Below are 21028 nucleotides of genomic sequence, written 5' to 3' on the forward strand. Positions count from 1 at the left end.
TAAATCGAAATAAAAGGGAGGAAATAAATCTCGCTGCGTCCCGAGTTCATCCCGCGCCAGAGAAAAGGGGAAAAAAAGGAAAATTTGGTTTATTTGGAGTGAAGGGAGGAGGGAAAATAGAAATAAACGAAAAGAAGGATCTGGAATAAATAAATGAATTGCGGGTCCGGTCAGGGGAGGGTTGTTGTCGCTCTTTGTTTTTTCTTTGGTTTTTTTTTTTTCTTTGTTTTTAATTTATTCTCTCGCAACGGAGGCTTCCCCGCCCCCTCCCCGCCTTCTTTGGGTTTGTTTTGGGGATTTTTTTTTTTTGTGTATTTGTTTCTTTTTTTTTTTCTCTCTATTAATTTTTTATTTGTTTTTATTATATATTTTTATTTTTATTTTTATTTTTATATATTTTTATTTTAATTTTATTTTTTCTATTTTTATTATTTTTTTATTTAATTTTCCCTACTATTATTATTTCTCTATTTTCCTCTATTTTTCCTCTATTTTTCCTCTATTTTTTTCTCTATTCTTCCTCTATTTTTCTTCTATTTATTTCCTCTATTTTTCCTCTATTTTTCCTCTATTTTCCTCTATTTTTCCTCTATTTTCATCTATTTTTTTCCTCTACTTTTCCCTCCATTTTTTCTCTTTTTTTCCCTCTATTTTTTCTCTATATTTTCCTCTATTTTTTCCTCTAATTTCCCTCCATTTTTTCTCTTTTTTCCTCTACTTTTCCTCTATTTTTCCTCTATTTTTCCTCTATTTTCCTCTATTTTTCCCTCTATTTTCCCTCTATTTTTCCTCTACTTTTCCTCTATTTTATCCTCTATTTTTCCTCTATTTTCCCCTCTATTTTTCCTCTATTTTTCCTCTATTTTTCCTCTACTTTCCTCTACTTTTCCTCTATTTTTCCTCTATTTTTCCTCTATTTTTCCTCTACTTTCCTCTATTTTTCCTCTATTTTTTCCTCTATTTTTCCTCTATTTTTTCCTCTATTTTCCCTCTATTTTTTCCTCTATTTTTCTCTATTTTTTCTCTATTTTCCCCTATTTCCCTCCCAGGGGCGGGGCAAAAACAAGAAAAAATCTGATTTTTTCCACCCCCAAAGAGGCTCCGGGACCTCCCAAAAGGAGGAGGAGAAATAAAACCCAAACTCCGAGTTTTGTTTTATTTCCTGCCCTGACCTTTGGTGGGAGCACAAATAACTCACCGGGTTAATCATCGACCACAGGGAGAGCTTTGGAATCGCCTCCGAAAAATAAAAAAAATCCCACAAAAAATCAAAATAAACCCCCCCCAAAAATAATTAAAAAAATCCCCCAAAAAATATAAAAATAATCCCAAAAATATCAAAATAAACCCCCCCCCAAAAAAAATCAAAATAAAACCCCAAAAAATCAAAATAAAACCTCAAAAAATCAAAATAAAACCCCTCAAAAAATAATAAAAAAAATCTCAAAAATCAAAATAACCCCCTCCAAAAAAAAAAAAAAAAATGAAAATAAAAACCCTCGAAAAAAAATTTAAAAAACCCTAAAAATAATTTAAAAAACCCAAAAAATTCAAAATAAAACCCCCCCAAAAAAACCAAAAATGGATTTGGAATCGAGGAAAAAGAAATTTTGGGGATTTTTTTTTTTTTTTTGAGGTTTTGGGGTTTTTTCTTCCTCCCAAATCCTGGGAATTCCCAGCACGGAGGGGGCGGGTCCAGATTTGGGGTTTTTTCCCATTTTTTATCTCTCAAGCTCCTCCTCCAACAGATAAAAAAAAAAATCAGGACGGGAAAAAAAAAAAATCAAAACTTTTCTCCTCCAAACTTTTCCCCTGGGGCCTTTTTTAGGGTGGAAAATGAGGAATTTGGTGAATTTTTCTTTTTGGGGGTAGAAAATGAGGAATTTGGTGAATTTTTTTCCTTTTTTAGGAGGTTAAAATCCTTGTTAGAAGGTTAAAAATCCTTTTTTGGGGGGTTAAAATCACTTTTTGGAGGGTCAAAATACTTTTTTTTTTGAGGTTAAAACTATTTTTGGGGGGTTAAAATCCTTTTTTGGGGCGTTAAAATCTATTTTGGGGGTTAAAACTTTTTTTGGGGGGAGTTAAAATCCTTTTTTGGGGGTTTAAAATTTCCTTTTTGGTTTTTAAAATCCTCTTTTTTGGGTTAAAATCCCTTTTTTCCCTGCCCGGGGCATCCTCATCACCACATCAAAGAGCTCAGAGTTAATTTTTAATGGGGAAAATTCGGGATCTGGGGCGGTTTGGGGCCCCCAGGGCACGAAGGGGTTAAATCCCATCCTGGATTTTTCCAGGAAAAAAATTCCCAGTTTTGGGTTTGGCCAAAATTCCCATCCCTGAACCCCCAAAAACGCCGGAATAACCCAAATAAATTCATTTTTTTGGTGATTGACCCCCTTTAAAAAGTGTTTATTACTACTATTATTATTGTTATTATTATTATTATTATTATTGTTGTTGTTGTTGTCATTATTATTATATTTAATTATTATATTTAATTATTATATTTAATTTTAGGTTTCATCACTATATGTAATAATATTATTAAATAGCAGTTATATTAATAATGATAAATAATAAATAATAAATAATAAATAATAAATAATAAATATTAAATATTAAATATTAAATAATAAATGACATTTTTTAATAATAATTATAATAATGATAACGATGATAATGATAATAATGATAATGATGATAATGATAATAATAATAATAATGATAGTAATAATAGTAATAATAATAGTAATAATAATAGTAATAATAGTAATAATAATAATAATCTGAGGGATCAGATTCTCCAATCTGGGAATAAAATTTGGATTTTTTTTTTTAATTTTTTTTTTTAATTTTTTTTTTTTTTTTTTTTTTTTTAGGGAGAGTGGAATAAACTCCAGCTCCAAAAAGTGGAAAAATAAATGAAATAAATCCACATTTTTCCCCCTCAAACCCGTCCCAGGGAGGAGCAGCGGGAGCGGCAGCGCCACAAAAAAAACCCATTAAAGTGAATTTACTGCGGGAAAACTCCGCGGCTTCATCAACTGCTGATTTATGGGAAAATCCTTCAGCCCCGACACTCCGGCCTGAGGCTGGATCGGGTTTCACTCCATGGTGGATCCAGGACTCGGGGAAAAATAATAATAATAAAAAAAATAAATTTAAAAAAAAAATTAATTTAAATTTTTTTTTAAATTGGGGTTTTTTTAATTTAAAATTTTTTTAAAAAAATTTCAGCAATTTTTCCAGCATTTTTTCCAGCATTTTTTCACCATTTTCAGCAATTTTTTCACCATTTTTTCATCATTTTTTCACCATTTTTACCATTTTTTCACCATTTTCAGCAATTTTTTCAGCATTTTTAGCATTTTTTTCAACATTTTCAGAAAATTTTTTCAGCAATTTTTTCAGCATTTTTTCAGCATTTTTTCAGCAATTTTTTCAGCATTTTTTCAGCATTTTTTCAGCAATTTTTTCAGCATTTTTTCAGCATTTTTTTTTCAGCATTTTTTCACCATTTTTCACCATTTTTTCACCATTTTTCACCATTTTTTCAGCATTTTTTTCATAATTTTCATCATTTTTAGCATTTTTTTCACCATTTTTCACCAATTTTTTCAGCAATTTTTTCAGCATTTTCCAGCATTTTTTCACCATTTTTCACCATTTTCAGCAATTTTTCAGCATTTTTAGCATTTTTTTCATAATTTTCATCATTTTTTTCACCATTTTTTCACCATTCTCAGCATTTTCCGCCTCCCTCCTCCCAAAGTTCCCAAATGAACTTTTTTTCCTTTTTTTCTGCTCTTTTCAAGCCCCAAAAAATCCGATTATTTTTATTTTTAGATCCTGAACTTTCCCCTAAAGGGAAAAAAAAAAGCAGAATCAGCTCGAGGTCCCTCCAGATGTTCCCGAGGCACATCTGGACCCAGACCTTGGGAAAAATCTCCTTTTTTCCCTTTTTTTATTTGGTAATTGGGGTTTGCTCCGAATAAACAACACAAATCCCTCAGTGGGGCCATAAATCACTTTGTGCCCTTTAACAGCCGCTTTTTAAACTGTTTTTTGGGCTTTTTTTTGGCTTTTTTTGTTGTAATTTCTTTTTCAAAAGGAGCAGAAGGTGCGAAATATTTACCAAATGTGTCCCAGGAAAGAAAAAAAAAAACAACTTTATTTTTTTTTTAAGAAGTTGGTGCCGGTTCTGGATAATTTTAATTTTTTTGCTCATTTTTAAAGATTTTTTTCTTAATTTAAAGCATTTCCGGGGGTTCCTGTCAAAGCTTTTGGAGCAATTAATTAATTCCAGCTCCTGGAGCTGCTCTTGGGTGGTTTTATTGATTTAAATTTTTATTTATTTTCATTTAAATTTTTATTTATTTATTTTTAAACTTCTTACCTGCGGAGACTGCAGGAGTTCCCAGGAGGAGGAAAAGGAAAAGGCGCCTCAGGATTCGCTCGCTGAAAGAGGAAAATTAAGGAGAAAAAAAGGATTTTTTTTTTTTTATTTCATCCCCAACGCTGGATCTCGGTCGGGATTGGAATTAAATTTTTCTCCCTCTAAAAATACTTTGATTTTCTTAAAAAAAAAAAAATCTTATTATTTTTTCTCCTTTTTTTCTTTTTTTTTCTTATTATTTTTTCTCCTTTTTTCTTTTTTTTTTTTCTTCTTTTTTCTCTTTTTTTCTTTTTTTTTCCTCCTTTTTTCTCCCTTTTTTTCCTTTTTTTTTCCTTTTTTTTCTTTTTTTTTTCCTTTTTTTTTCTTTTTTTCTTTTTTTTTTTTTTTTTTTTTTTTTAGGACTCGTTCGGTTCAAACAGAACTCGAGGTGGAGAAGCAGAAAATTAAAAAAAAATCAAAATTTCATCCCAAAAAAAAGCTGAAGATGAAAATCCCTCCGAGTAAAGCAAAACCAGGGGGATGAGCTGGAAAAAAACCACAGAAAAACCACAAAAAAAACCCCAAAAAAACCAAAAAACCTCCCCCAATCCCAGAAAAATAAAGTTCTTTCTCTTTATCTCTTTATGAAAAGTTTAAAATCGCCGCCAGAGGGTTTTTTAAGGCCGAGGGACAAAGGGAAGAGAAAAGACCCGAATGGATTCGGCATTTTCCGGCCCAGGAGGAACCGCCCGGGTTTTGTGTCAGGGCTGGAAATGGATTCCAGATGTCCCATCCCGGCACAAAAAATTCAAAATAAAAACCCCCAAAGAGCAGGAAAAACGAGAGGGGAGAGGAGGGGAGGGAGGGGAATAAAATTATTTTTTTTTTTCTTTTTTTTCACTGCCCCCCCAGCCCCTGGCGGGGAATCCCGGGGTTAAATCTTCCCCTTTTGGGGGATTTTTGGGGGATTTTTTTGGGATTTTTTGGGGATTTTTGGGGGGATTTTTTGGGGATTTTTGGGGATTTTTTGGGGATTTTTTGGGGATTTTTTTGGGATTTTTGGGGATTTTTTGGGGATTTTTGGGGGATTTTGGGGGGGATTTTTGAGGACTTTTTGGAGATTTTTTGGGGGATTTTTTGGGGATTTTTTTGAGATTTTTGGGGCACCAGAGAGGAGGGGGGAGGTCCCGGTGGGCACGAACCAGATCGGGGGGTTGTTTTGGAGCCTGGAGCTGATCCCGGGAATAATCGGGGTCTGGGTGATGCTGGAGCGGCTCCTGAACCCCAAAACTCGGGGACAGGGGGGGAAAACTTCCCCATCCTAAAAACCCTCACCCCAAAGGCCAGCCCAGGAGCGGGTCAGGGGGATCCTGAGCCCCAAAACCCGGGGACAGGGGGGAAACTTCCCCATCCTAAAAAAAACTCCACCCCAAAGGCCAGCCCGGGGCCGGAGCGGGGAGGGGGCGGCCCGGCCCGGTGTCCCCGTCCCGGGGGGAGCAAATCCCAGTCCCGGATCCTCAGTCCCGGATTCCCGGATCCCCATTCCCAGATTCCTATTCTCCAATTCCCAATCCCGGATCCTCATTCCCGGATTCCCATTCCCCAGTTCCCATTCCCGGATCCCAATTCCCGGTTCCCCATTCCCCGGTTTCCCAGTCCCGGATCTCCATTCCCAGATCCTCATTCCCGGATCCCATTCCCGGATTCCCATTCCCAGATGCTCATTCTCCAGTTCCCATTCTCCAATTCCCATTTCCGGATTCCCATTCCCGGATCCGCATTTTCCCATTCCCGGATTCCTAATCCCAGATTCCTATTCCCGAATCCCCATTCCCCAATTCCCATTCCCCAATTCCCATTCCCGGATTCCCATTCCCGGATCCCAGTTCCCGGATTCCCATTTTCCCATTCCCCAGTCCCCATTCCCAGATTCCCATTCCCCAATTCCCATTCCCGGATCCCAATTCCCGAATTCCCATTCCCGGATTCCCATTTTCCCATTCCCGGATTCCCACTCCCATTTTCCCATTCCCTGATTCCCAATCCCAGATCCCAGTTCCCGGATTCCCATTCTCAGATTCCCATTTTCCCATTCCCATTTTCCCATTCCCAGATCCTCATTCCCGGATTCCCATTCCTCTATCCCCATTCCCATTCTCCCATTCCTGGATTCCCATTTTCCCATTCCCGGATCCAAATCCCAGATTCCCATTCCCATTTTCCCATTCCCCATTCCCCATTCCCCATTCCCATTCTCCCATTTCCATTTTCCAATCCCCATTCCCCATTCCCATTTTCCCATTCCTAGATCCCCAATCCCAGATCCCCATTCCCGAATTTCCATTTTCCCATTCCCCATTCCCATTCCCCATCCCCATTTTCTCCTTCCTGGATTCCCATTCCCATTTTCCCATTCCCCAATTCCCATTTCCAAATCCCCAATCCCAGATCCCCATTCCCGAATTTCCATTTTCCCATTCCCGAATTCCCATTCCCATTCTCCCATTCCCATTTCCCCATCCCCATTTTTCCAATCCCATTCCCCATTCCCCAATTCCCATTCCCGGCCCGGTTTCCACCCTGGACCAAAACAAAACCCCCCAAACAAATCCCCCAATTCCACCCGGAGCCGCTCCCGCTTCTCCCCCGCAGCTCCTCCGGCGCCGCCAAATAAAAACTCCCCGAACTGAATTTCCCCGGCTGAGAGAACGAACGAGGAGCGGGGATTTCTCCTCTAAACCCCTCCCCTCAAATCCACGCTAAAAAACAAAAGGAGGAAAAGGGAGTGGAGAAAAGAAAAAAAAAAAAAAAAAAAAAAAAAAAAAAAAAAAAGGCAAGTCAAACGGGCCCCGGCGGCTCTGATTTATTGATTTATTGATTTATTGCCTCCCTTTTCATCTCGGGAGGGATGGCCGCGAGTGTCGAAACGCCCTTGTTGGCTTTTATTTCTCTCCCTCCCCTCCTCTCTCTCCTCTCTCTCCTCTCCCTCCTCCCCACAAAAAAAAAAAAAAGGGGAAAAAAACTTCAAAGAAAACCCTCCCCGCTCCCAAAGTTTTTTCTCTTTTTTTGGCCGCGGAACCGCCGAACTTTTCCCCCTTTTGTCTCCCTGTTGGTCCGGGGGGATCCCAAATGGAAATGGAGCGGCTCCGGGACCCCCCGGCGGCTCCGGGGATGGGGAGGGGGCCGGGTGATGCTCAGGGGCTCAAAACACCAGAAAAAACCTAAAAAAGGGGAGGAACAGCGCCTAAAGCTCAAATCTCAGGGTTATCCTCATTTATGGCTCATCCCCCCGCCCCTTAACCTCAAATTTCAGCCTTATCCTCATTTTTGGCTCATCTCCCTACGCCTAAACCTCAAATTTCCCCTTTCCTTTCCTTTCCTTTCCTTTCCTTTCCTTTCCTTTCCTTTCCTTTCCTTTCCTTTCCTTTCCTTTCCTTTCCTTTCCTTTCCTTTCCTTTCCTTTCCTTCCCTTCCCTTCCCTTCCCTTCCCTTCCCTTCCCTTCCCTTCCCTTCCCTTCCCTTCCCTTCCCTTCCCTTCCCTTCCCTTCCCTTCCCTTCCCTTCCCTTCCCTTCCCTTCCCTTCCTTTCTCTTTTTTTCCCCCTACTCTTCCCTCGCCTAAACTTCAAATTCCCGCGTTTATCCTCTTTAATTTTTCTATTTTATTATATTTTTTTTTACTCCTCCCCCAGGCTTTGCTGTGAACGGCGCCTCCCCTCAATAAATCCTGAATTTCGCCTCTGTTGACTCGATATTTACGGCGTTAATCGTTTCCTCTCCGGGAAAAGACCGGCCCGGGGAAAAGGGGAGGAAATCAAAAAGGAGGAGGGAGAATTTCTCTTTTTTTGGGGCCTGGGAGGGGATGGCGGGCGGGGAGAAAGGGCCGAGCGCGCAGAAATCAATGAGATTCCGCTCGCTCGAGCCGCTCGAAATGGCCAATTGTCCCCCCGGCCGCCCCCCGGCGCTTTAGCTGATGTGAGGGGCTGGTACCGGGGAAAAAAGAGAAAAAATCTGGTTTTTAGCGAGTTAATAAAGAAAAGCCACGAGGGAGGTGGGACTGGGGGGTCTGGGGGAGGAGAGGAGATGGGGAGAGGGGACAGGAGGGCCCCTCTGACACAAACCGAGCCCTGGCGGAAATCTGGGATTTTGGGGTGATGGAAGGAGGGAGGCAGAGCCCGGACGATCTCCCAAAAAACAATTTTAAAAATTCTCCTGGGGAGGTTTTGTGCCAGCCCAGGCCTGGACACGTCCCGGAGGGGCAGGACCGGGGGGCTCTGCCTCACTTGGGTCTGGGGTCTCCTCCCTGGGGCTGGGGTCTCCTCCTGGGGCTGGGGTCTCCTCCTGGGTCTGGGGTCTCCTCCCTGGGGCTGGGGTCTCCTCCTGGGTCTGGGGTCTCCTCCCTGGGGCTGGGGTCTCCTCCTGGGTCTGGGGTCTCCTCTTGGTTCTGGGGTCCCCTCCTGGGTCTGGGGTCTCCTCCCAATTCTGGGGTCGATTGCCGATTCTGGGTCCATTTTTGGGTCTGGGGTCCCCTCCCAGTTCTGGGTCTGGGGTCCCCTCCCGGTTCTGGGGTCTCTTCTCAGCTCTGGATCCTGTTTTGGGTCTGGGGTCCCCTCCCAGTTCTGGGTCCGGGGTCGATTCCCGGTTCTGGGTCCATTTCTGGGTCTGGGGTCTCCTCCCTGTTCCAGGTCCCCTCCTGATTCTGGGTCTGGGGTCCTCTCCCGGTTCTGGGTCTGGGGTCCCTTCCTGGGTTTAGGTCTGGGGTCGATCCCCGGCTCTGGGTCCGTTTCTGGGTCTGGGGTCCCCTCCCGGCTCTGGCTCCTGTCGCGCTCTGGGCTCTCTCCAGGGCTCCTGACTTTTCCCTGGACTTTTGGGGTCCCCTCCATGTCCCGGGGTCCCCTCCCGGCTCCTGTTCTGGGTCTGGGGTCCCCTCCCTGTCCCGGGGTCCCCTCCCGGCTCCTGTTCTGGGTCTGGGGTCCCCTCCCTGTCCCGGGGTCCCCTCCCTGTCCCGGGGTCCCCTCCCGGCTCCTGTTCTGGGTCTGGGGTCCCCTCCCTGTCCCGGGGTCCCCTCCCGGCTCCTGTTCTGGGTCTGGGGTCCCCTCCCTGTCCCGGGGTCCCCTCCCGGCTCCTGTTCTGGGTCTGGGGTCCCCTCCCTGGGGTCCCGATGGCATTCCGGGGGTCTCTGCGCCCCCTCTCTGTCTCTGTGTCTCCCATTCAGGGTCTGGGGGCTGCCCCGGGGTCATTTCGGGGTCCGCCCCCCCCGGCCGTGCCCGGACCCCCCTCGGTTCAATGTGCCCGGGCCGGGCCGCGACCCCCCGAGACCCCCGAGACCCCCCGAGACCCCCCGGGCCCGAGCGGCGGCTCCGGGAGGGGGAAATAAAGCCCCGGGATGGTTTAAAGGGCGGGGGGCTCCGGGAGGGGGAAATAAAGCCCCGGGATGGGTTTAAAGGGCGGGGGGCTCCGGGGGGAGGGAAATAAAGCCCCGGGATGGGTTTAAAGGGCGGGGGGCTCCGGGGGGAGGGAAATAAAGCCCCGGGATGGGTTTAAAGGGCGGGGGGCTCCGGGAGGGGGAAATAAAGCCCCGGGATGGGTTTAAAGGGCGGGGGGCTCCGGGATGGGGGAAATAAAGCCCCGGGATGGGTTTAAAGGGCGGGGGGCTCCGGGAGGGGGAAATAAAGCTCCGGGATGGGTTTAAAGGGCGGGGGGCTCCGGGATGGGTCCCCCCCTCCGAGGGCTGAGTTCTCACGCTCGGAGTTCCAAAGTGAGAAGAAAAAAATAATAAAAATTTAAAAAAAAAACCCCAAAGAACTAAAAAAACTTAAAAAAAAAAAAAAACTAAAAAAAAACCCAAAAAACAAACAAAAAAAACAAACCCCAAAAAAAACCCCAACCCCCCCAAAAAAAACCTAAAAAAAAAAAAACACACAAAAAACCCCACTAAAACAAAACCCCCTAAAAAACCGAAAAAACTAAAAAAAAAGAAAAAAAACCTAAAAAAAATCACTAAAAAAACCACACAACAACAACAACAACAACAACAAAAAATAATAATAAAACCGCACCAAAACAAAACCCCCTAAAAAAAAAAAAAAAAAAAAAAACTTTAAAAAAATCTAAAAAAAAAAAAAAAATTAAAAAAAAAAAAAGGAAAAAAAAAATTTAAAAATTAAATAAAATATTGTGTAATGAAATAAAGAAGGGGGGGAAATTGAGGAGTGGGGTCTACATCAAGCCAACAACTTGAATTCAATCCTCGTCTCCTTCCCCCGCCACCATCCCCTGGATCCCCCTGAATATTTAATGCAAATGGGTTTCCCAAGGTTTTCTCTGGCAGACAGAGTGAAACATCCCCAGCCTGGCCCAGGGGGAGGGAAAGCGCTGAATTCTCACCCCACAACCCGCCGCCAACATTTAATCTTTGCTCCCGTTGTCACTTTTATTGACTCCTCGCATGTCGGAGCTTGTAAAATATATTAAAAAAAAAAAAACTACTAAACCAAACCTCGAGGTGCCGCTTCCTCCTCTGCCTTTCATCGCTGCCTTTCAGGACCTTTTGGGGTTATTTTTTGGGGGGTTTTTTTTGGGTTATTTTTTGAGTTATTTTTTGGGTTATTTTTGGGGGGGTTTTGGGGGTTATTTTTGGGTGATTTTTTGGTTATTTTTGGGGTTATTTTTGGGGATTTTTGGGTTATTTTTTTGAGTTATTTTTGGGGGGTTTTGGGGGGTTATTTTGGGGTTTTTTTGGATTATTTTTGGGGGGGTTGGGGGGTTATTTTTGGGGTTATTTTGGGTTATTTTGGGGGTTATTTTTGGGGGTTATTCTTGGATTTTTTGGGGTTATTTCTTGAATTATTTTGGGTTATGTTTTGGGTTATTTTGGGGGGTTATTCTTGGATTTTTTGGGGTTATTTCTTGAATTATTTTGGAGTTATTTTGGGTTATTTTTTGGGGTATTTTTGGGGAGGTTTTGGGTGATTTTTGGGGTTATTTTTTGGGTTGTTTTTTGGGTTATTTTTTGGATGATTTTTGGGTGATTTTTTGGGGTTATTTTTTAGGTTATTTTTTGGGGTGATTTTTTTTTTTTTTGAGTTATTTTTTGGGTTATTTTTCCCCCCAGGCCGAGCTCCTGGGGGAGAGAAATCCCACCCTCGGGTCACTTTTCTCCAACTTTCCCCCTGCACATCCTCACCCTCTCCTCCCCAGCCTTAGCGGGAAAAAAAAAATCCTAAAAAAATCCACGAAAACTAAAATAAAAATCCCAGAAAAGCTGCAGAAACGCCCCAGGAGGAGCTGATTCCCCTCGCTGGTTTTTGGGGGTCTTGGGGACCTTTTGGGATCCCTTTTGTTCTGAACAAACCCCGAGCCAGGGATGAGCCTGAGCCCTTTTCTTCCAGAATTCACTTTATTTTCATTTTTAAATCCCCATTCCCGGGTTAAAACCCCCGATCAACCTGTTCTGGTCTGGCTGGGGAGGAAAAAGAGCAAAAAATGAATTGTGGGTGATGAAGGGACTCGGCCAGGCTGTAATTTGGATTTTTTTTTTTTTTTTTTTTTTTTTTTTTTTTTTTTTTTTTTTTTTTTTTTTTTATTAAGGGACTCGGCCAGGCTGTAATTTAGATTTTTTTATATTTTTTTTTTTTTAGGGTCTCGCTCTTTACCGAGCGGTTCTCACGCCAAACGAGGCGTCCCCGCTTTTCCCCCAAATTTATACAAATCTCCCTTTAATTGGCAATCACAGAAAAGCCGTAATTTAAGAGGCGCAGAGCTTTCATATTAACGGCTGATCTATTGCCGCAAATCGCCTGAAATAATCAACTCCAGGGAGAGGAGGAGGAGAGGGGGGAGAAAAAAATCCTCGCTCTAAAATATCATCGCCCGCACATCATTCTCGCTCGGGAAAAAAAAAAAAAAAAAAAAAAAAAATAAATAAAAAATTATTTATCTCGGCCACAGCCATAAACAACACAAGTCTCTCTCTCTCTCTGTGTCTCAAACAGGCGCACAAAGGCGGCCCCGCCGCCGCTGACATGTTTATTGTAATAAATCAAGAAAAAAGGGGGGAAGAAAGGAGAAAAAAAAGAGAAAAAAAAAATAATAAAAAAAAAGGTTGAGAGGGGAATATTCCTAAAAAATCTCAATGAAATGCCTGGATGGGTATAAACACCCCGAGCCCCCGCGTGCAGAGCAATGGGAGGAAATGAAGACGGCGATTTGTCACATTTTACGACAATAACATTAATAACAAACAATAAATTTACATGGACACACAGGAAACGGGGAAGCCCCTGTTACTTACAATAATCCAGCCCTCGGCGCGCCTTCTCTGCCTGAGAATTGTTTTATTGCCGGCTCCTCTCTCCTCCTCTCTCTCTCTCTCTCTCTCTCCCCCTCTTTCTCTCCCCACTTTTTTTCCCTTTTTTTTTTTTCCTTTCCTCTCTCTCTCCTCCTCTCTCTCTCTCTCTCCCCCCCTTTCTCTCGCTTTTTTCTCTCCCCACTTTTTTTTTTCTTCCTTTTTTTTTTCCCTTTCCTCTCTCTCTCCTCCTCTCTCTCTCTCCTTCTCGCTCTTTTCTCTCCCCACTTTTTTTCCTTTTTTTTTCTTTCCTCTCTCTCTCCCCCTTTCTCTCTCTCTCCCCCTTTCTCTCTCCCTCTCGTTTTTTTCTCTCCTCACCTTTTTTTTCCTCCTTTTTATTTTCCCTTTCCCCTCTTTCTCTCCCCCCTCTTTCTCTCTCTCACTCTTTTCTCTCCTCACTTTTTATTTCCCTTATTTTTTCCCCTTTTTTCTCTCTCTCCCCCTCTCTTTCTCTCTCGCTTTTTTCTCTCCTCACTTTTTTTTTTCTCCTTTTTTTTTCCTTTTCCTCTCTCTCTCTCCCTTTCTCTCCCCCCTCTTTCTTTCTCTCACTCTTTTCACTCCCCACTATTTTTTCTTCTTTTTTTTTTTCCTTTCTTCTCTCTCTCTCTCCCCCCTCTTTCTCGCTCTTTTCTCTCCCCACTTTTTTTCCCTTTTTTTTCTCTCCTCTCTCTCTCTTTCCCTTTCCCCTCCCTTCTCCCTGATGATTTTTTTCTCTTATTCTTTTTTTTCTCTCTCTCTTTTTTTCCCTTTCCCCTCCCTTCTCCCTGATGATTTTTTTTTCCTTTTTCTTTTTTTTTTTTCTCTCTTTTTTTCCTTATATTTTTTTTTTAGAGGCCAGCAGAATTTTCCGGCGGGGCCCGGGGAGCCGCTGTGTGCGATTTTCCTGCGGGTTCCATTTCTGCCTTGTGCAAACTCCGCATTAATTATTGAATTGATCACGTGGTGGGCAGGGGGCTGGGGGTCTGTCCCCGCTCGGGGCTCCCAGGGCCGCTCTGACCTGCCACCGGAACAGCCTTTTCGGGGTTTTTTTTTCCTTAAAGAAGTTTTTTTTCCAGCCTGGAGATGGTTTTTGGCTCGCTGGGCACTCGATTCTCTGTCGAACAGAGCGATTTTGGGGTTTATTTAAAATTTTAAATTTATTGAATATTTGAATTTTTTTCAAATTTCATAATTTAAGCCCTTCCCAAACCCTTTCCTGGGATTTGGCTTTGTTGGAGTCAAATCACATCCTGATTTTGCCTGATTTTAGATTTTTCTTTTTTTCTTTTCTTTTCTTTTCTTTTCTTTTCTTTTCTTTTCTTTTCTTTTCTTTTCTTTTCTTTTCTTTTCTTTTCTTTTCTTTTCTTTTCTTTTTTTTTTCTTTTCTTTTCTTTTCCTTTCCTTTCCTTTTCTTTCCTTTCCTTCCCTGCCCTTCCCTTCCCTTCCCTTCCCTTCCCTTCCCTTCCTTTATTTTATTTTATTTTATTTTATTTTATTTTATTTTATTTTATTTTATTTTATTTTATTTTATTTTATTTTATTTTATTTTATTTTATTTTTTCCCCTCTTATTTTGACCTCAACTCTTCCAGAGCCCTAAACAACCCGAGAACATTAATATTTATATTTATATATTTTTTAAAAAAGCCTCTGACTCCTCTCAGGCCTTTCCCCTCCGAGCCGCTGTTATTGTTTGCCCGGGACTTTATTGCGTTACAAAGGAAGGGGGGGAAAAAAAGAGAAAAAAAAAATCAAATTTGGAGTCTGGGGAGAGCTGCCAAGTGCAGGGATCTCGGGAAATAAAAAAAGAGACACAGAGAGAGAGAGAAAAGAGAGAAAACAACAAAGGGAAGCGCCGGGAGCCTCGGGGGGGGGACAGGGACAGGGCAGCCCCAAAACCCCAAATCCCTGAGGGGTTAAAGAATGAAGAGAACACGAATTAAACCCAAAAAAAGGGGGGAAATATGAATTAAAAGGTAAAAAAAAGCGGATTTTTGACTGGCTGGAAGGCGAACCCCTCCCCGGGCTGGGCTTTTCCCCATCTCAACTCAGATTTTAAAGCCTCGATTATTTCTGCATCGATTTTATCGAGTGCAGGGGCTGGGAGGGAGAAAAAATCCGATTAAAGGGGTTCCCGTGGCTGGGGGGGCTCCTCCTCCGGGGGGCGGGGGAAAAGGGGATTTTAGGAGAACTTCGGGTCAATTCAGAAGCCGCAACTTTCACTTTGTAACCACTTCTCTTTTTTTCTCTTTTTTTTCCCTTTTTTTCCTTTTTTTTCTCCTTTTTTCCCTTTTTTCTTTTTTTTTTCTTTTTTCCCTTTTTTTCTCCTTTTTCCTTTTTCCCCCCTTTTTTCTTTTTCCCCCTTTTTTCCTTTTTTTCTTTTTTTTTCTTTTTTTTTCCTATTTTTCCTCTTTTTTTTCTATTTTTTCCTCTTTTTTTCTATTTTTCCCTATTTTTCCTCTTTTTTCCTTTTTTTTCCTTTTTTTCCTATTTTTTTCCTTTTTTTCCTATTTTTTCCTCTTTTTTCTATTTTTTCTCTTTTATTTTCTATTTTTTCCCAATTTTTTTCCTTTTTTCCCCCTATTTTTTTCCCTTTTTTTTCCCTATTTTTTCCCCTCCCATAAAACGCGTGTGAATGGGTAAATAAACATTAAAAGAAAAGGGAAAAAAAAAAAAAAAAAGAAAATAACAACAACAAAAAAAGGAAACAAATCCATCCCAAGCAGCAAACGGCGCACACAGAGAACCCCCCACCCTTGACTTTTTTTTTTTTTTTTTTTTTTTTTTTTTTTGAGTTTATTTCATGCAAAATAAGCCTCACTTTAAATCCGGCGAATTTTTTTTTTGTTTTGTTAAAAATAAATAAATAAAAAAACCCGCTGGTTCAAAGGGTGGGAAAGGGCCATAAAGACGGGCCGGGCCCTGGAGGTGCCGCCATCAAAGGGGTCCCTTTGTGGGGGGAAATGAGGGTTTGGGCAGGGCCGGGCCCGGTGATTTACGGGTCCCGTTCCCGGCGCGGATCATAAATCTGTCACTGGGGCTGAGAGAGCCCGGAGGAACCCGGAGAGCCTGAGAGGGACCGAGAGCCGGGCGGGGACACGGCCACAGCCCCTCCCTCCCTGAGACCCCCTAGAAACCCCCTGAGACCCCCTAAAAACCCCCTGAGACCCCCCTAAAAACCCCCTGAGACCCCCTAAAAACCCCCTGAGACCCCCTTGAGACCCCCCTAAAAACCCCCTGAGACCCCAGGGACACCCTGAGACCCCCCTGAGCCCCCCACCCTGAGCCCTCCACCCTGAGCCCCCCACTCTGAGCCCCCCACCCTGAGACCCCCAGGGACACCCCCTGAGCCCCCCCAGAGACCCCCAGGGACACCCTGAGCCACCCTGAGCCCTCCCCGAGCCCCCCACCCTGAGACCCCCAGGGACACCCTGAGCCACCCTGAGCCCTCCCCGAGCCCCCCACCCTGAGCCCCTCCGCCCTGAGACCCCCAGGGACATCGTGAGCCCACCCTGAGCCCCCCCTGAGCCTCCCCTGAGCCCCCCACCCTGAGCCCCCCAGGGACACCCTGAGCCCCCCTGAGCCCCCCATTCTGAGCCCCCCCTGAGCCCTCCTCGAGCCCCCCACCCTGAGACCCCCAGGGACACCCTGAGCCCCCCCTGAGCCCCCCCTGGGCCTGTCCCCGCGTCCCCTGTGCCACCAGACCCCTCCCCTCCGGACAGAGAGATCCAGAGATCCAGAGATCCATAGATCCAGAGAGAAATACAGCCATAGAGCCCTTTGTCCATAGAGAAATACAGCCAGAAATCCATAGATCCATATAGAAATATCCATAAATCCATAGATCCACAGATCCATAGATCCATATAGAAATGGATATCCATAGATCCACATAACCATATAGAAATACATCCATAAATCCATAGATCCATATAGGAATATAGAAATATATCCATAGATCCATATAGAAACATATCTCCATACCCATATATGGATATATCCTCATATATCCCCATATATCCCTATATCCATAGATCCATAATCCATATAGAAATGGATATCCTTACATCCATGTATCTATATATCCCTATATCCATATATCCATATATCCCTATATCCATATATCCATAGATCATCTATCCATACATCCATGTATCCCTATATCCCTATAGTCATATAGTCTTATGTCTCTATATCCATATATCCCTATATCCATAAATCCATATATCATATATCCATATATCCCTATAGTCATCTATCCATATATCCATGTATCCCTATATCTTTATATCCATATATCCCTATATCCATACATCCAGATATCCATATAGAAACTCATAGACACAAATATATTGAATTTTCCTGTGTTTTCACAGAGCCCCTCCGGTCCCTACGCCCTGCTGGGGTTGGGCTCCATGTTCTGCTCACCCAACGCCCAGTTTTTGTCCAATTTGGGGATCTTTGGGGAATTTTTGGTCAGATTTTGGGGGTTTTGGGGAGGGTTTTTTGATCCAACTTTGGAGATCCTTGGAAGGATTTTTTGGCCCAATCTGGGGACCATTGGGAGGGACTTTTTACTCCAATTTTGGGGATCTTTGGGATGATTTTTTGACCCAATCTGGGGACCATTGGGAGGGACTTTTTACTCCAATTTTGAGGATCTTTGAGAGGATTTTTCATCTAATTTTGTGGCTCTTTGAGAGCACTTTTTGCCCAATATTGGGGACATTTGTGTGACTTTTTTTGCCCGAATTTCTGCACAGAGACAACAAAGGCCTCTGGCAGATCTCTGTATATTGGAGGGATGGATTTGGGATGAGAGGATTCCCCAGGATCCCAAACCCCCCGGAACAAAAGGAGGAGGGGGGACCGAGGGGCTGCAGCAAACAAAGGAAATTCTGAAAATCAGCGCTCACTCCACACCGGGGACGCGGCTCTGGGGCTCCTCTTCCCCTTTGTGGTTCTTTCCCCCCTCAAAAATAAATTTATTTTTGTAATAAAGCCAAACCCAATTGAGCCAAACCCAATTCTCCTCTCCCAAACCAAAACAAGGTGCAAAAAAATCCCAATTATTTTTTTTTAACAGCAAAACTAAAAACGCTGTCAGACCCAGAACAATCAAACCGTGAAAAAGCATAAATAAATCAACTTTTAATATTTTTTCTCGTATTTTTTTGCTGTTTTCCAGGCCTGGACAGGCGGAGTTTGGCTGGGCTGGGGGTTGAGCACAATGTCCAGCCCCAGGGAGGTCAAAGGGGTTTGCGAGGTCATTCCTGGGCTATAAAACCCAACTAATCGCCCAGAAAACGTGTCCTCTCTGTGAACTCTATCCCCGAGAGCAGCTTCGGGTTTGTCTCCCCCATTTTTTCCTTTTTTTTTTGGTGTTTTTTTTTTTTCCCCCAGAGAAATTCCCTGGGAGCGGCCCCTGGGAATGAGAGAGAGAAAATCCCGGGATAAAAAGGGCTGAAAATGGGAATATTCCGAGTTCTTGGGGTGGCCTAAAAAGAAGAATTTAAGTATTTCATGGAGTAGTTTAAACCATGAATTTTCCCAGTTCCTGGGGTGGTTTTAAATCAAGAATATTCGCAGTTTCTTTGGGCAGTTTAAACCAGGAATGTTCCCAGTTCCTGGGGAGGCCTAAATTGGGAATATTCTCATTTTCTGGGGTGGTTTAAACTGGGAATATTCCTGGGACAGGCTTAAACTGGGAATATTCCTGGGAAAGGCTTAAACCAGGAATGTTCCCAGTTCCTGCGACGGCCTAAACCGAGAATATTCTCGTTTTCTAGGGTGGTTTAAACTGAGAATATTCCTGGGACAGATTTAAACTGGGAATATTCCTGGGACAGGCTTAAACCAGGAATGTTCCCAGTTCCTGGGACAGTTTTAAACCAGGAATATTTGCAGTTCCTGGGACAGTTTTAAACCAGGAATAATTTGCAGTTTCGGGATTTTTCGAATTTCCTGGGACAGCCTTAGACTGGGAGTTTTCCCAGTTCCTGGGACTGGTTTAAACTGGGAATATTCCCAATTCCAGGGACAGGTTTAAACTGGGAATATTCCCAATTCCAGGGACAGGTTTAAACTGGGAATATTCCCAATTCCTGGGTCAGGTTTAAACCAGGAATATTCTCAATTCCTGGGATAGATTTAAACCAGAATCTTCCCAATTCCTGGGATAGATTTAAACCAGAATATTCCCAATTCCTGGGAAAGCCTTTACAGGGAATATTCCCAACTCCTGGCACACCCAGGGGACGCTCCACCAAACCCTCCCCAAACCATCCCATGAGAGATTTAACTCACAAAAAAAAAAGAGACTGAAAACCACAACTTTGAACCACAAAACCCCCAAATCTCCACCCGGAACCACCACAAAACCCCAACCACAAACCCAAGAAAAATTTTAAAAAACCCCAAACTCCTCTTGCCACCAACACGCCTCAAAAACTTTCTCTGCCCGCTCCAAAAAAACCGAGAAAAATAAGGAAAAAAATTTTGAGTTTCTCTTTCCACCTTTAATTTTAAAAAAACAAAAAAAATCCTATTTTTTTTTTTTTAATTTCACCCGAATTCCTGTCGGAAGGAGGCCACAACCCCATCCCCAAGACACGCAGCTCCTTTACCTGGTTCGCTCCCAAATCCTCTTTTCCAGCGCCCTCATTTCTTTCTCGGGGTGGTTTTTTTTTTCCTTTTTTTCCTTCCAAAACTCTCAGAACTCTGGGGGAAAAACCCGATGAATTATTTTAAAATTTTTTGGTCTTTTTTTCCCCTAAAAAAAAAAAAAAAAAAAAAAAAAAAAAAAAAGGCAAAGTTTTCACCTTTTTAGGGGTTCGATGGTGAGGAATATCCTTATTATTAATTATTATTATTATTATTATGGTTATGATTTGGGCCCGAAGGTTTCCTGGAGGACTCCGGGTGCTTTTTTCCCCCCCGACAGACGGTCTGCGGAGATTTGCTGTTGAATAACAATGGGAAAAAAAAAAAAAAAAAAAAGTATTTAAAGAAAAGAAGTGATTAATGATTTTTCTGTATAATTCTCGCATTTTTCTTGCCTTCTGTCCTCTCCTAATGGCTGTGAACTTTTGGGTCCTATAGAAATCTTCTTTTCTCCCCCCTTTTTTCCATCCCATTCAGCTTTGCTTTGGCTCTATAGACCCACATTCCTGCCAGCATATGCCTCTCTTTTATTTTTCTTTTTTTTTTCCCTTTTTTTTGGGTTTAAAACACCCATTTTTTGGCCGTTCTCAGGATCCCCCTCTGGAAAATCACACCCTCCTCACAAGCGCCAGCAGATCAAAGGGAGGAGGAACAGCGGAATAAAATACAACAACACCACAAAAACCAAACCTTCAGCAATTAGAATAAAATACAGCCCTTGCCAAGAGGAAAAGAAAAAAAAAAGGCAATAAAACCCAGAAACTTTCAAGTTTTGTCGTCGCCACCTCTAAAAACGTGAGAATTTGACAAAAAATCCGGCCATAAATCAGATTTTTTTTTTTTTTTTTTTGAACATCACAACGCGCAGGGCCTGGACCATATGACCACATTAATATTATATAAATAAATATATATATTTAAGTATTAAAAATAGAAGGAAAGAAACTCCCAGCAGAGTTTTGTTTGAATTTTTGGGCGGGATTTTTTTTGGGAGGACACTTTTATTGTCACAAGGTGATTCCTCCAGCCAGGGGAGAGAAGATGCTGCTTTGGGATATTCCAAACCCTCCCTTTGTCTCTGGATAAAGCTGGACTGGGGAAAAAGGCAAAATTTGGGTCCTTTTTTGGGGATTTTGGGAGAATTCTGAGGACATTTGAGCAGATCAGCAAATCCCTTAAAAATATTATTATTACTATTATTACTATTATTACTATTATTACTATTTTTATTATTATTTATATACCTTATATACCTTATATGCTCTATATATATATATTTATATTTCTATTTCTATTTCCATTTCCATTTCCATTTCTAATTCTGTTTTTATTTCTATTTCTATTTCTATATATTTTCACTTATATTTACACTTATATTTATATTTACACTTACATTTATATTTACACTTACATTTTTATATAAACTTATATTTATATGCACACATATTTTTATATACACTTATATTTATATATACACCTATATTTTTATATATACTTATATTTATATACACACTTATATTTTTATATAAACACATAATTTTATATACACTTATATTTATATATACACTTATATTTTTATATGCACTCATATTTTTATATACACTCATATTTTTATATACACTCCCATTTATACCCATATTTAAATTTAACCCATTTTTACGATCATTATC

General features: G+C 42.0%; 1 protein-coding gene across 4 annotated transcripts in view; it reads right to left on the minus strand.

Moving 5' to 3' along the window:
* The window catches only part of HOXB3 (homeobox B3), an 88341-nt gene that overhangs the window by 13749 nt on the left and 53564 nt on the right, over window positions 1–21028 (minus strand). For 2 of the 4 annotated variants that reach the window (XM_083877508.1, XM_083877507.1), the window contains exons 2-3: window positions 19322–19656; window positions 4394–4455 (exon numbers count right to left, since the gene is read on the minus strand). The gene's annotated coding sequence lies outside the window, so the exon portion shown is untranslated. Of the gene's footprint in view, window positions 1–1198; window positions 2403–4393; window positions 4456–12663; window positions 14695–19321; window positions 19657–21028 lie in introns of those variants that run through there. The other 2 variants (XM_083877506.1, XM_083877509.1) reach the window with 2 other exon arrangements.

The sequence above is a fragment of the Zosterops lateralis genome (genome assembly GCF_965231275.1).
Source record: "Zosterops lateralis genome assembly, chromosome: 24".
NCBI classification, from domain to species: Eukaryota; Metazoa; Chordata; class Aves; order Passeriformes; family Zosteropidae; genus Zosterops; species Zosterops lateralis.